This window comes from Bos taurus, chromosome 18, assembly GCF_002263795.3.
Source record: "Bos taurus isolate L1 Dominette 01449 registration number 42190680 breed Hereford chromosome 18, ARS-UCD2.0, whole genome shotgun sequence".
Taxonomy (NCBI): Eukaryota; Metazoa; Chordata; class Mammalia; order Artiodactyla; family Bovidae; genus Bos; species Bos taurus.
In genome coordinates, this window is record NC_037345.1 from 54930754 (window position 1) to 54942891 (window position 12138).

A 12138-nucleotide genomic window follows, 5' to 3' on the forward strand; every position below is an offset into this window, starting at 1 on the left:
AGAAGGCGATGGCACCCCACTCCAGTACTCTTGCCTGGAAAATCCCATGGACGGAGGAGCCTGGTAGGTTGCAGTCCATGGGGTCGCTAGAGTCGGACACGACTGAGCGACTTCACTTTCAGTTTTCACTTTCATGCATTGGAGAAGGAAATGGCAACCCACTCCAGTGTTCTTGCCTGGAGAATCCCAGGGACGTGGCGGGGGGGGGGGTGGGCTGCCGGCTCTGGAGTCACACAAAGTCGGACACGACTGAAGTGACTTAGCAGCAGCATTGTAAACAAGTAGTCAGTATGGAAATTATTAATTTCATATTGATGTGCTCTTTTTCATTATAAGACTTCCAGTCTGTATGTATTTTTTAATGGAGAACTTGTCTGAATTCATACTCAGCCGCATTTCAGAGTTCAAGAGCCACACAGCATTTTTTTTCCTTCTGTAAATTATAGAGACTCTTTGGTTGTCACAGGAAGTTGTGGATATGAGACCATCTATTGGATATCTTTCAAGAAAAGATGATTCTCAGCTTGGAGAGGGAAGAAGTCAATTTGGAAGTAATCTTACTGTTTTTCAGCAGCACAAAAGGGCAGACGGTTGGGTAGCAGGATGAAAATATCCCAGTAATTCTCTTCAGTCTTGAATCTTTCTCAGGTTTATGAAACACATAGAAGACAATGAAGTTGTTTGAGCAATGGAAGAAAACGAAGCAACTTACCAGCAAAAGAATAGTGTGGGTGGCTTTGATTTCAGGAGATGACTGGGGAGAGAGGCTGGGGCTGTGAATGTGCTGGGCCCTCTGGCGGTGTTTGTAGAGGAGATTCACGGTGTAGAGACTGGACCACAGCATGAGGATCACAAAGAGGAGATCTCGAATTATTACGACACTTCCAAATGCAACCGAATGATTCTGTCTCAACTGACTCGTTTGGCAGTGTAGTGTCGAATACTCCAAACCAACAATCGTGACATTGTGATTGGCTTCTACAGTTTCAATGATGTAGCTATAGATGAGCATGTTGGTGATCCAGAAGAAAAGGAAAGAGGAGTAAACGCACGTAGAGTTTAGATCTAAGCCACGCCCACCTCGAATGAATAGGACTGATAGTGATGGCTTGGTACCCACTCAGGAGAGCAGTGGCACAGATGGAAAGACCCCGGGTAACTCTATATATGTACAAAGTGGCCTTACAGCCAACGTCATCCAGAAAATGTTTTACTCCGAAGGATGACACAATGTCTGGTATCAACTTGAACAAGATGGTCAAAGCATTGACCGAGGTCAGATGTATACAGATCAAATCTATGGGTTTTTTCAGGTGATTTTTATCTAAGAAGATACACACACAAAGCATGAAAAGCAATGAGTTCCCCATGAACCCAATACTAATTTGAAATATGAAGAAAAGTCCCCAGATCACTTCACTTGGAAACATTATGAGATGGATGTTTTATACACTATAGTGGGGTCAACCAGGTTTAAAATAAAATCAATTATATTGTGAAGTTATACATAATGGAGGCTGTGAAAGGATATAAGGATTGACAGTTCAGTGTCAAGGTAAGGGGTAGGAATGTTTAACTCTTCTGTATTTCAGGCCAAGATGTGTCACTTCCAGACCCTCAATTCCAGGAATTCTTGAGAATCTCTGATATAGAATTAGGTCTAAAAAATGGAGAATTCACAAATAATATTAGAATTAAAAAATGTTGCTAGGACGGAGAAGTTGACAAATACTAGAAAAATAACATGATATTACAATCATCGAGCCAACTCACTGGAAAAGACCCTGATGCTGAGAAAGATTGAAAGCCAAAGGAGAAGAGGGTGACAGAGGAAGAGGTGGTTGGAAGGCATCACGGACTGAGTGGACAGGAGTTTGAGCAAGCTCTGGGAGATGGTGAAGGACAGGGGAGCCTGGCGTGCTGCAGTCCAGGAGGTCTCAAAGAGTCCAACGTGACTTAGCAACGGAACAACAACGACACCATTATCTATGCCAGTAAATTTGGAAATTTAGGAGACTGGGGGACAAAATTCCAGAAGACTTTAACTTACCCCCCAAATATATTGACATAATAGAAAGACATAAGTGTATAAAGTTCCTCATGATAACACTGATCAGTAGGAAAAATTCATCCAGAAGATATACCGAAGAATGTTTCGATGTTGACGTGTGCCAAACACAGCAGATATAAATAACATCTATGAACCACTGCTAAGGGGAGAATAACAGAATATTCCATCAATCATATTATGGGCTTAACATAACTTTGGAAGCAAAAAAATAACAAAGTATGAAAAAGACAATGCCAACTCTATTACATAAGCAAAAACTTCAAAAAAAGTTACAGAATAACTGTAAAATTATGTTTACAGTGCATTAAAACAGCAAGCACTTAATCAAAGGTTTATCTGAACATAAAGATAAGCTGAACAGTTGAAACTTCATCTGCATGATTACCCAAACTAGTAGGCTAAAAGAACAAAAGTAGATGATCACTTTAATATATGCAGAAGATCATATGATAAAATTTAAGATATTCAACATATATTTATGATAGAAATATTTAGGTATTAACAATGGAAAGGAATAATCTTACCCTGACAAAAGCATCAACAATGACAAGACTCCTAATTCAGGCTACATAAGAAAAGCTTTACATTTGAGATCGGCACTAAGTAAAAATATTTTCTCTCACTCCTTCTATTCCTCATTTTTTCAGATTTCATGGCCTTTACTGTAAAGAAAGAAAGTGAAGAAGGAAGACTTTTTGTCATTGACAATATATAAATTTAAAGAAGGAAACCAATATTATTGGTTATTATTGAATTATTGGACTATTCAAGAGTGATTTTCAGGATTACTGAAAGCAAAGTCAGTAAAAAAATTTTTTTTGGATTTCTATGTGCCAACATAAAAATAGTTTTTAAGTGCAATTTAAAGTGTTATTAATATAGCATAAAATCTGTTAAATCTAGGAGTTAATGTGTGATTAGAAATATGTAAAACTTCTAAGAGGAAACAATGGTGTATATTTGTCTACATGTGATTAAAGCATTTTAATGGAAAATGATGTAAAATAATTTGAGATAAATGACATTATCCATAAAAATACAATAACAAAAGGTATTATCTATTAAAAATAAAATCTTAAAATAGAAAAACAAAGGTGAGACATACTGATGGCTGGAAAAGGAATGAAGTGAAACTAAGAGGCAAATTTTATCACATGTAAATTTATAGCAACTAAATGTAGAGAAAGGGCTTCCCCCCTGGTTCAGTAAAGAACCTGTCTGCAAATGCAGGAGACACGGGAGATGTGTGTTCGATCCCTGGGTTTGGGAAGATCTCCTGGAGGAAGGAAATGGCAACCCACTCCAGTATTCTTGCCTGGAGAATTCCAGGGACAGAGGAGTCTGGCGGGCTACAGTCCATGGGGTCTCACAGAGTTGGACACGACTGAGTGATGAAGCACAACCCAAATGTAGAGAACAGAGACCAAAGAAAACGTAAATAAAGGGTGATATTAGCTGACACATGGACCATATGGAATTTTCAAATAGCTGCTAATAATACACTGAAAGTCAAAATACACTAAAGAAAATGTGATATGGTTTTAAATGTAAACAAAAAGAGGGACAGTGAAACAGTATTGGAGAGCGATAAGTGATACTAATGAGTAAAAGAAATGAAAGAAAGAAGAAAGCAGAGCAATAGAAAAGAGAATGGGGGCAATATTAGAAGAAAGAAGATAAAATACGCTTCTATTGAACAGAAAATTAACTGAAGGTTAAGTCTGAAAAAAATGGCAGACTCCATAAGGAAGTTTTGAATGGGGAAAGGGAATACTGGAAAGGTCTCCATACCACTGTCCCTTTCTTGAGGCTGAGAGTCTCAGATCCTTAAGGAAAGCAGTCAGATTTCCCAAGAAGGCGGAAGCATCTTGGACAGGCTGGGTCTGACCCACAAAGAGTGTATATGGGAGACCAGATAGCAGGGCTTCTCCTCCCAGGGGACCCCCTTATCACCTGCTGTCTCCAGCACCTTGTTTGCTGGGGTCATCCTGATGCACCCAGAGGGGAGCAAATTGCTCTCCCAGATGCAAAGTGATTCTCCTGGTAAACTTATTAGATTTATTGACGAGGAGGCAAAGGCACCATCTGGGGAGGTACATTTTCCCAATAGATCTACATCATGAACTTCAGAATTGAGAGACGTGATCAAAGTCAGTTTTCACTTCGCTGATGGAAATTCCCCCAAGACTTGTTAAACTCTGACTTCAGAGCAGCTCCTCAGAAATCACGGTTCACTTTCCCTCTTTAGCCTTTTATGCCTCCTGCTTTTTTTTTTTAATTAATTAATTAATTTTAATTGGAGGCTAATTACTTTACAATATTGTAGTGGTTTTGCCATACATTGACATGAATCAGCCATGGGTGTACATGTGTTCCCCATCCTGAAACCCCGTTCCCACCTCCCTCCCCGTCCCATCCTTCTGGGTCATCCCAGTGCACCAGCCCTGAGCACCCTGCCTCAAGCATCAAACCTGGACTGGCAATCTGTTTCACATATGATAATATACATGTTTCAATGCTATTCTCTCAAATCATCCCACCCTCGCCTTCTCCCACAGAATCCAAAAGTCTGTTCTTTACATCTGTGTCTCTTTTGCTGTCTCGTATGTAGGGTCATCGTTACCATCTTTCTAAATTCCACATATGCCTCCTGCTTTTATTGTTTACTTTTCATGCAGTTTTGTTGAAATAGAGTTGACATGTAACACTGTGTAAGTTTAAGGAGTATAATGTGGTGATTTGATACACTGAACTGCATGGGTTTGCAAATGAGCGGATCCACTTATACATGGATCATTTTTCCCACTAATTATGTACTGCAGTTCTACACGATCCACGGTTGACTGAATTCACTGATCCAAGACCACAAATACAGAGGGCTCACTGGATTTTCAATTGTGCGGGCATCAGAGCCCCTAACCTTCGTGTTGTTAGTCAACTGATATTGCAAAATGACTACCATAATACAGGCAATGTCTCAGCCATCTCACATGATTACCTGTGTGCCTGTGTCTCTCTGCGTGTGTAGGACATTCAAGATCGACACTCCCGGTAACTCTCAAGTATACAGTGCAGTCTTGTTAATTAGTGTTAACTAGAGTAACCAGGCTATTGACTAGAGTCCCAGAAATTATTCGTTTTAGAAATGGCAGTTTGTGTCCTTTGACCAAGATCTCTCAATTTCCCCCATTGTCCAGCCCCTGACAATCACATTCTGCTGTCTGTTTCTAGGAGTCAGCCTTTCTTAATTTTCATTTAAAAATTTTAAATTATGGTATCTTTTATTATTTTTAAAATTTTTATTGAAATTACGTTGTGTTTGTTTCAGGTGTACAGCAAGGTGATTCAGTTATCAGTTCAGTTCAATTCAGTCACTCAGTTGTGTCCAACTATTTGCGACCCCATGAATCGCAGCACGCCAGGCCTCCCTGTCCATCACCAACTCCCGGAGTTCACCCAGACTCACGTCCATCGAGTCAGTGATGCCATCCAGCCATCTCATCCTCTGTCGTCCCCTTCTCCTCCTGCCCCCAATCCCTCCCAGCATCAGAGTCTTTTCCAATGGGTCAACTCTTCGCATGAGGTGCCCAAAGTACTGGAGTTCCAGCTTTAGCATCATTCCTTCCAAAGAAATCCCAGGGCTGATCTCCTTCAGAATGGACTGGTTGGATCTCCTTGCAGTCCAAGGGACTCTCAAGAGTCTTCTCCAGCACCATAGTTCAAAAGCATCAATTCTTCAGCACTCAGCCTTCTTCACAGTCCAACTCTCACATCCATACATGACCACAGGAAAAACCATAGCCCTGACTAGACGAACCTTTGTTGGCAGAGTAATGTCTCTGCTTTTGAATATGCTATCTAGGTTGGTCATAACTTTGCTTCCAAGGAGTAAGTGTCTTTTAATTTCATGGCTGCAGTCACCATCTGCAGTGATTTTGGAGCCCCCCAAAATAAAGTCTGACACTGTTTCCACTGTTTCCCCATCTATTTCCCATGAAGTGATGGGACCAGATGCCATGATCTTAGTTTTCTGAATGTTGAGCTTTAAGCCAACTTTTTCACTCTCCACTTTCACTTTCATCAAGAGGCTTTTGAGTTCCTCTTCACTTTCTGCCATAAGGGTGGTGTCATCTGCATACCTGAGGTTATTGATATTTCTCCCGGCAATCTTGATTCCAGCTTGTGTTTCTTCCAGCCCAGCGTTTCTCATGATGTACTCTGCATAGAAGTTAAATAAACAGGGTGACAATATACAGCCTTGACGTACTCCTTTTCCTATTTGGAACAAGTCTGTTGTTTCATGTCCAGTTCTAACTGTTGCTTCCTGACCTGCATATAGGTTTCTCAAGAGGCAGGTCAGGTGCTCTGGTATTCCCATCTCTTTCAGAATTTTCCACAGTTTATTGTGATCCATGCAGTCAAAGGCTTTGGCATAGTCAATAAAGCAGAAATAGATGCTTTTCTGGAACTCTCTTGCTTTTTCCATGATCCAGCGGATGTTGGCAATTTGATCTTTGGTTCCTCTGCCTTTTCTAAAACCAGCTTGAACATCAGGAAGTTCACAGTTCACATATTGCTGAAGCCTGGCTTGGAGAACTTTGAGCGTTACTTTACTAGCGTGTGAGATGAGTGCAATTGTGCGGTAGTTTGAGCATTCTTTGGCATTGCCTTTCTTTGGGATTGGAATGAAAACTGACCTTTTCCAGTCCTGTGGCCACTGCTGAGTTTTCCAAATTTGCTGGCACATTGAGTGCAGCACCTTCACAGCATCATCTTTCAGGATTTGAAATAGCTCCACTGGAATTCCATCACCTCCACTAGCTTTGTTTGTAGTGATGCTTTCTAAGGCCCACTTGACTTCACATTCCAGAATGTCTGGCTCTAGATGAGTGATCATACCATCATGATTATCTGGGTCATGAAGATCTTTTTTGTACAGTTCTTCTGTGTATTCTTTCCATCTCTTCTTAATATCTTCTGCTTCTGTTAGAAGAAATGTTAGAAAATACACTGGTCATAACAAACACCCTCTTCCAACAACACAAGAGAAGACTCTACACATGGACATCACCAGATGGTCAACACCAAAATCAGATTGATTATATTCTTTGCAGCCAAAGATGGAGAAGCTCTATACAGTCAACAAAAACAAGACCAGGAGCTGACTGTGGCTCAGATCATGAACTCCTTATTGCCAAATTCAGACTGAAATTGAAGAAAGTAGGGAAAACCACTAGACCATTCAGGTATGACCTAAATCAAATCCCTTATGATTATACAGTGGAAGTGAGAAATAGATTTAAAGGCCTAGATCTGATAGATCTGATAGAGTGCCTGATGAACTATGGAATGAGGTTTGTGACATTGTACAGGAGACAGGGATCAAGACCATCCCCATGGAAAAGAAATGCAAAAAAGCAAAATGGCTGTCTGGGGAGGCCTTACAAATAGCTGTGAAAAGAAGAGAATTGAAAAGCAAAGGAGAAAAGGAAAGATATAAGCATCTGAATGCAGAGTTCCAAAGAACAGCAAGAAGAGACAAGAAAGCCTTCCTTAGTGATCAATGCAAAGAAATAGAGGAAAACAACAGAATGGGAAAGACTAGAGATTCAGTTATACATATACATAAATATACTCTTTTTTAGATTCTTTTCCCATATAGGCCGTTACAGAGTATTGAGTAGAGTTCCCTGTGCTATAAGTAGGTCCTTATTAGTTGTCTCTTTTATATACAGCATTGGGTATATGTCAATCCCAATCTCCCACTTTACCCTCCTCCCCACCCCTGCTTTTAATCATAAGGCTGTTTTCTACACCTGTGATTCTCTTTCTGTTTTGTAAACAAGTTCATTTGTATGACTTTCTTCGACACCACATATAAGCAACACCATTGGATATTTATCCTGAATTAGGCTTTTTTAGATTCCACATATAAATGAGATCATTTGGCTTGCCTTTCTCTGTCTGACTTATCTCGAAAAGCATAATAATCCCCAGTTTCCCAAATTGTTCCAAATGGCAGGTTTTCCTTTTAAAAAAAAATATTTCTTTTTATTTATTTTGGTTACACTGTGTCTCAGTTGTGGCTCTTGGGATCTTTAGTTGGTGCATGTGGGATGTCGGTCCCTGACCAGGGATCAAACCCAGGCCCCTGGCATTGGGAGCACAGTCTTAGCCACTGGGCCACCAGGCAAGTCCCACCTGTTTTTGTTTTTTTTTTTAATTGCATCCTATTGATATTCACCAATCCAAAAACCCAGCCATTCATAATTGCCGTATTTTATCCAGGCTTTGCCTATTAAAAGTTTTTTTTTTTTTTAACTGAAATATTGTTGCCAGACATTATGCCTGTTAAGGTTTTAGGATGCTATTGGCTAGGCAAAAAAAATCTTTTTCAAATGAAAGACAACTACACAAGAGAAAATAGTTTGATCTTTAAGAGTAATGGAGAGCGTGGCAACATTCCTTTATCACAATATTCCTTGGGTGTCTATATGGGCTAGACATGAGTCCAGCCATCTAGGATGCTGGCAATGACGAAGGAGACATATGCATTGCCCCTTCCTATACTGGACAAAAAAATCACACCAAGAAACCCAAAGACTCTTATTATCTGAATGATCAGACATTTACCTGGAAGCAGGACCAGGTATGCCAAGACCTGGAGATGCAAGTGTCCGGCTGCCCTGGAATGTGACTGCAGGCTTGAAGTCCCAAACACATAGACAGGACCCAAGCAAGATGGTAACCTGCCTGGGCAAGAGGAGATTCATCATGCAGGTGACCTTGAATCTCTGGACAGTATCGTGGGGCAGGAGATGAGATGACACGGTGAAGATTCAGTAGAAGAAGGATGACCAGTAGCTGAGGACCCCAAAATGACAGGGTCAGCTCCACCAACAGTGTGACAAAGTCACCCCATCCTAACAAAACACATTGGCACATACAGACAAAACTCAATGAAAGAGTCAGAGATTGTTTCATGATATGGATTCTCCCACATTGGTTTCAACTATTCCACTATTCCCAGGAATTCAGTTGGTTTTATTTTTCCCCACTACATATAACAGTTCAGGGAATATCTTTCCATATTCTTTCTCTGCGTATAGGTGCTCTTATGTTATAGAACTGATTTCTAAAGGTGGCTTTTGGGGTCAAGTGACAATTCAAAATTTTAACTTATGTTTCCACACTATTCAAAAAGTTTAAGGCAGTTCATAGCTCCTCTACTAGTTTCATCTTATAAAGTCTTATATAAATGGTTCTTTGCATAATATTGCCCGAGGTGATGAATTTCTACTCTTGAAGACATTCCTTTCTGAGTCTTTGTAAGTATCAAATAGAGAAAGTCCTTTACAAAAGATGTTGTATTGCAGATTTTTTTTTATATCCAGCATCCAGGGATTTGATAACCTATAGATCTTCTGACCTATATCAGGGGGTATATCTCATCTTGATGAAATCATGTTTATGATGTTGAGTTTATGTAAATAGATAAAACATTTTATAAGAATATTCATCAGGTTGTCTGAAGGATATGACACCCCAAATTAAGAAGGGTGACTGTGTATATATGTTTTCATAAAAGTCATTTAGGGTATTTAAACTGTTTATTCATTTCCTTTTGACTGTGCTGAGTCTTCATTGCTCCTAGGGCTTTTCTCTAGTTGTGGCAAACAGGGGCTACTCTTTAATTGCAGTACTTGGGCTTCTCATTGCGGAGACTTCTCCTGTTGCAGAGCATGGGTTTCTAGGTGCACAGGCTTCAGCAGTTGTGGCTCAAGGGCTTAGTTGCTCCATGGTATGTGGGATCTTCCCAGACCAGGGATCAAACCCATGTCTCCTGCACTGCCAGGCAGATTTTTATCCACTGTGCCACCAGGGAAGCCCAGGGTATTTTCTTGATATTCTAATTCAGTCTTTTTGTATGAGCCTTAATTTTGATGACAGATAAAATTTCATGGCAGGACCTATACGGCTTCTAGGAATTTCCTACAATTTCTGGGACACTTATAACAATGTGTCTGAGCCTCTATAGACACATTGTTAATAAACTGTTAATGTTATTTATTTGACAATGCTTCCCATGTAATTTAATATATCAAATATACCTAGTTAGTTTAATCTCTTTTTTCTCAATAAGGAGAGAAAACAAATCTTTGAGATATTTCAGGGGCCTCTGAATATCTTAAAGTTAGTCCAAAGTCAAGAAGACCTTGTTTAGAATTTAACTTAATGTTCTAGAAGTTTGTAAAAAAGATTAAAGGGTTTTAAAACACTTAGTCAAATAGGTCAGTTGGAAACAATGCTTAGTTATCCATTTAACCAAAATTACAAAGATTTCGTAGGCAAATACAGAAGCTAAGGGAAAATGTAGATCTTTTAATGCTATCAAGACCAGATCTACTTAAAAAACAAAGACATGATGAAGATAACATAGAGCATAACTAATTTGACCCGGCACAAGATCTTCATTTATTTATTTAGGCAAATGACTTAAAGGTAAGGAAAAAGTTTATTAGAAATCCTGGTGGCTCAGAATTCAACTGCCAGTGCAGGAGACGCAGGTTCGACCCCTGGGTCAGGGAAGATCCCCTGGAGAAGAAAATGGCAACCTACTCCAGTATCTTTGCCTGGGAAATCCCATGGACAGGGGAGCCTGGCAGGTGACAGTCCATGGGATCGAAAAAAGTTAGATGGGACTTAGGGACTGAACAACAGCAACAGCAATCAAGTGCAGATCAATTTTTTTTAAAATTGTCCTCTCAATAGATAGAAAACCAAATTCCAGTTTTGCATCAATTTACTTTAGATATTGGGGGCTTCCCTGGTGGCTCAGAAGGTAGTCTGCCTGCAATGCAGGAGACTCAGGTTTGATCCCTGGGCCAGGAAGATCCCCTGGAGAAGGAAATGGTAACCAACTCCAGTATTCTTGCCTGAAGAATCCCATGGACAGAGGAGCCTAGCGGGCTGCAGTCCATGGGGTCGAAGAGAGTCAGAGACGACTGAATGACTGAACAATACCACCACTGGTTAACACTCCGAGCTTCCACTGCAGGGGGCTCAGGCCATCCCTAATTGAGGAACTAAGATCCAACATGCAACATGGCCAAAAATAAATAAATATTAAAAATTTAAAAAGAAACTTATAAGACCTTGGCTGGACCTTGAGAGCATTAAACGGTGTAAGTTAGACAGTGAAGGACAAATGCTGTATGATCTCACTTACAAGTGATATCCAAAACATCCAAACTCATAGAAACAGCAGAAGGGCAGCTGTCAGGGACTGGGGTGTGGGGGAAATGGAGAGATCTTAGTCAAAGGCCATACATCTCTGGTTCTAAGATAAATGGTTTGGAGGAATCTAAGGGACAGCTTAGTATACAGTATACAGTATACAGTAAAGTATACTTAACAATACTGTATTGTTCACTTGAAAGTTGCTAAGAGAGCTGACTTAAATATATTCTTATCACACAAAAAAACGATGGTAATTATGTGAAGTATTGAGAGGTTAACCAACTTTTATTATGATAATCGCTTTGCAATATATACCTGCTTCAAATCATCACACCTTAAATTTACTCAATGTTATATATTGTGCTGCTGTGCTAAGTCAGCTCAGTCATGTCTGACTCTTTGCGACCCCATGGACGGTTGCCTGCCAGACTTCACTGTCCATGGGATTCTCCAGGCAAGAATACTGGAGTGGGTTGCCATGCCCTCCTGGAGGGGCTCTTCCCGACCCAGGGATCGAACCCGGCTCTCTTATGTCTCCTGCATTGGCAGGCAGGTTCTTTACCACTACCACCCCTGGAGAAGCCCATGTTATATATTGCTTTGTGTCAGAAAAGATGTTTTAAAAAATAAGCTTCAGAAGAGGAGGCTGAGCTGGAAAAGTGAACATATCCTCTGAGATGCTGCTCTGAGGTAGGCTTTTATCAGGTCCTGGGGGAATTTCCATCAGGGAGTGGAAACTAACTTTGATCACTTGTCTAGATTCTGACGTTTACTTAATGATGTAGATCAACCTGGGAAAAGTACATCCCCAGATCCTGCCTTTGCTT

The 12138-nt window shown here is 40.2% G+C and overlaps 1 pseudogene; it reads right to left on the minus strand.

Annotated features, from left to right (window-relative positions):
• Window positions 1–502: 502 nt before the first annotated feature.
• On the minus strand, window positions 503–1430 carry BOSTAUV1R-PS405 (vomeronasal 1 receptor bosTauV1R-ps405 pseudogene; annotated as a pseudogene).
• Window positions 1431–12138: the final 10708 nt, after the last annotated feature.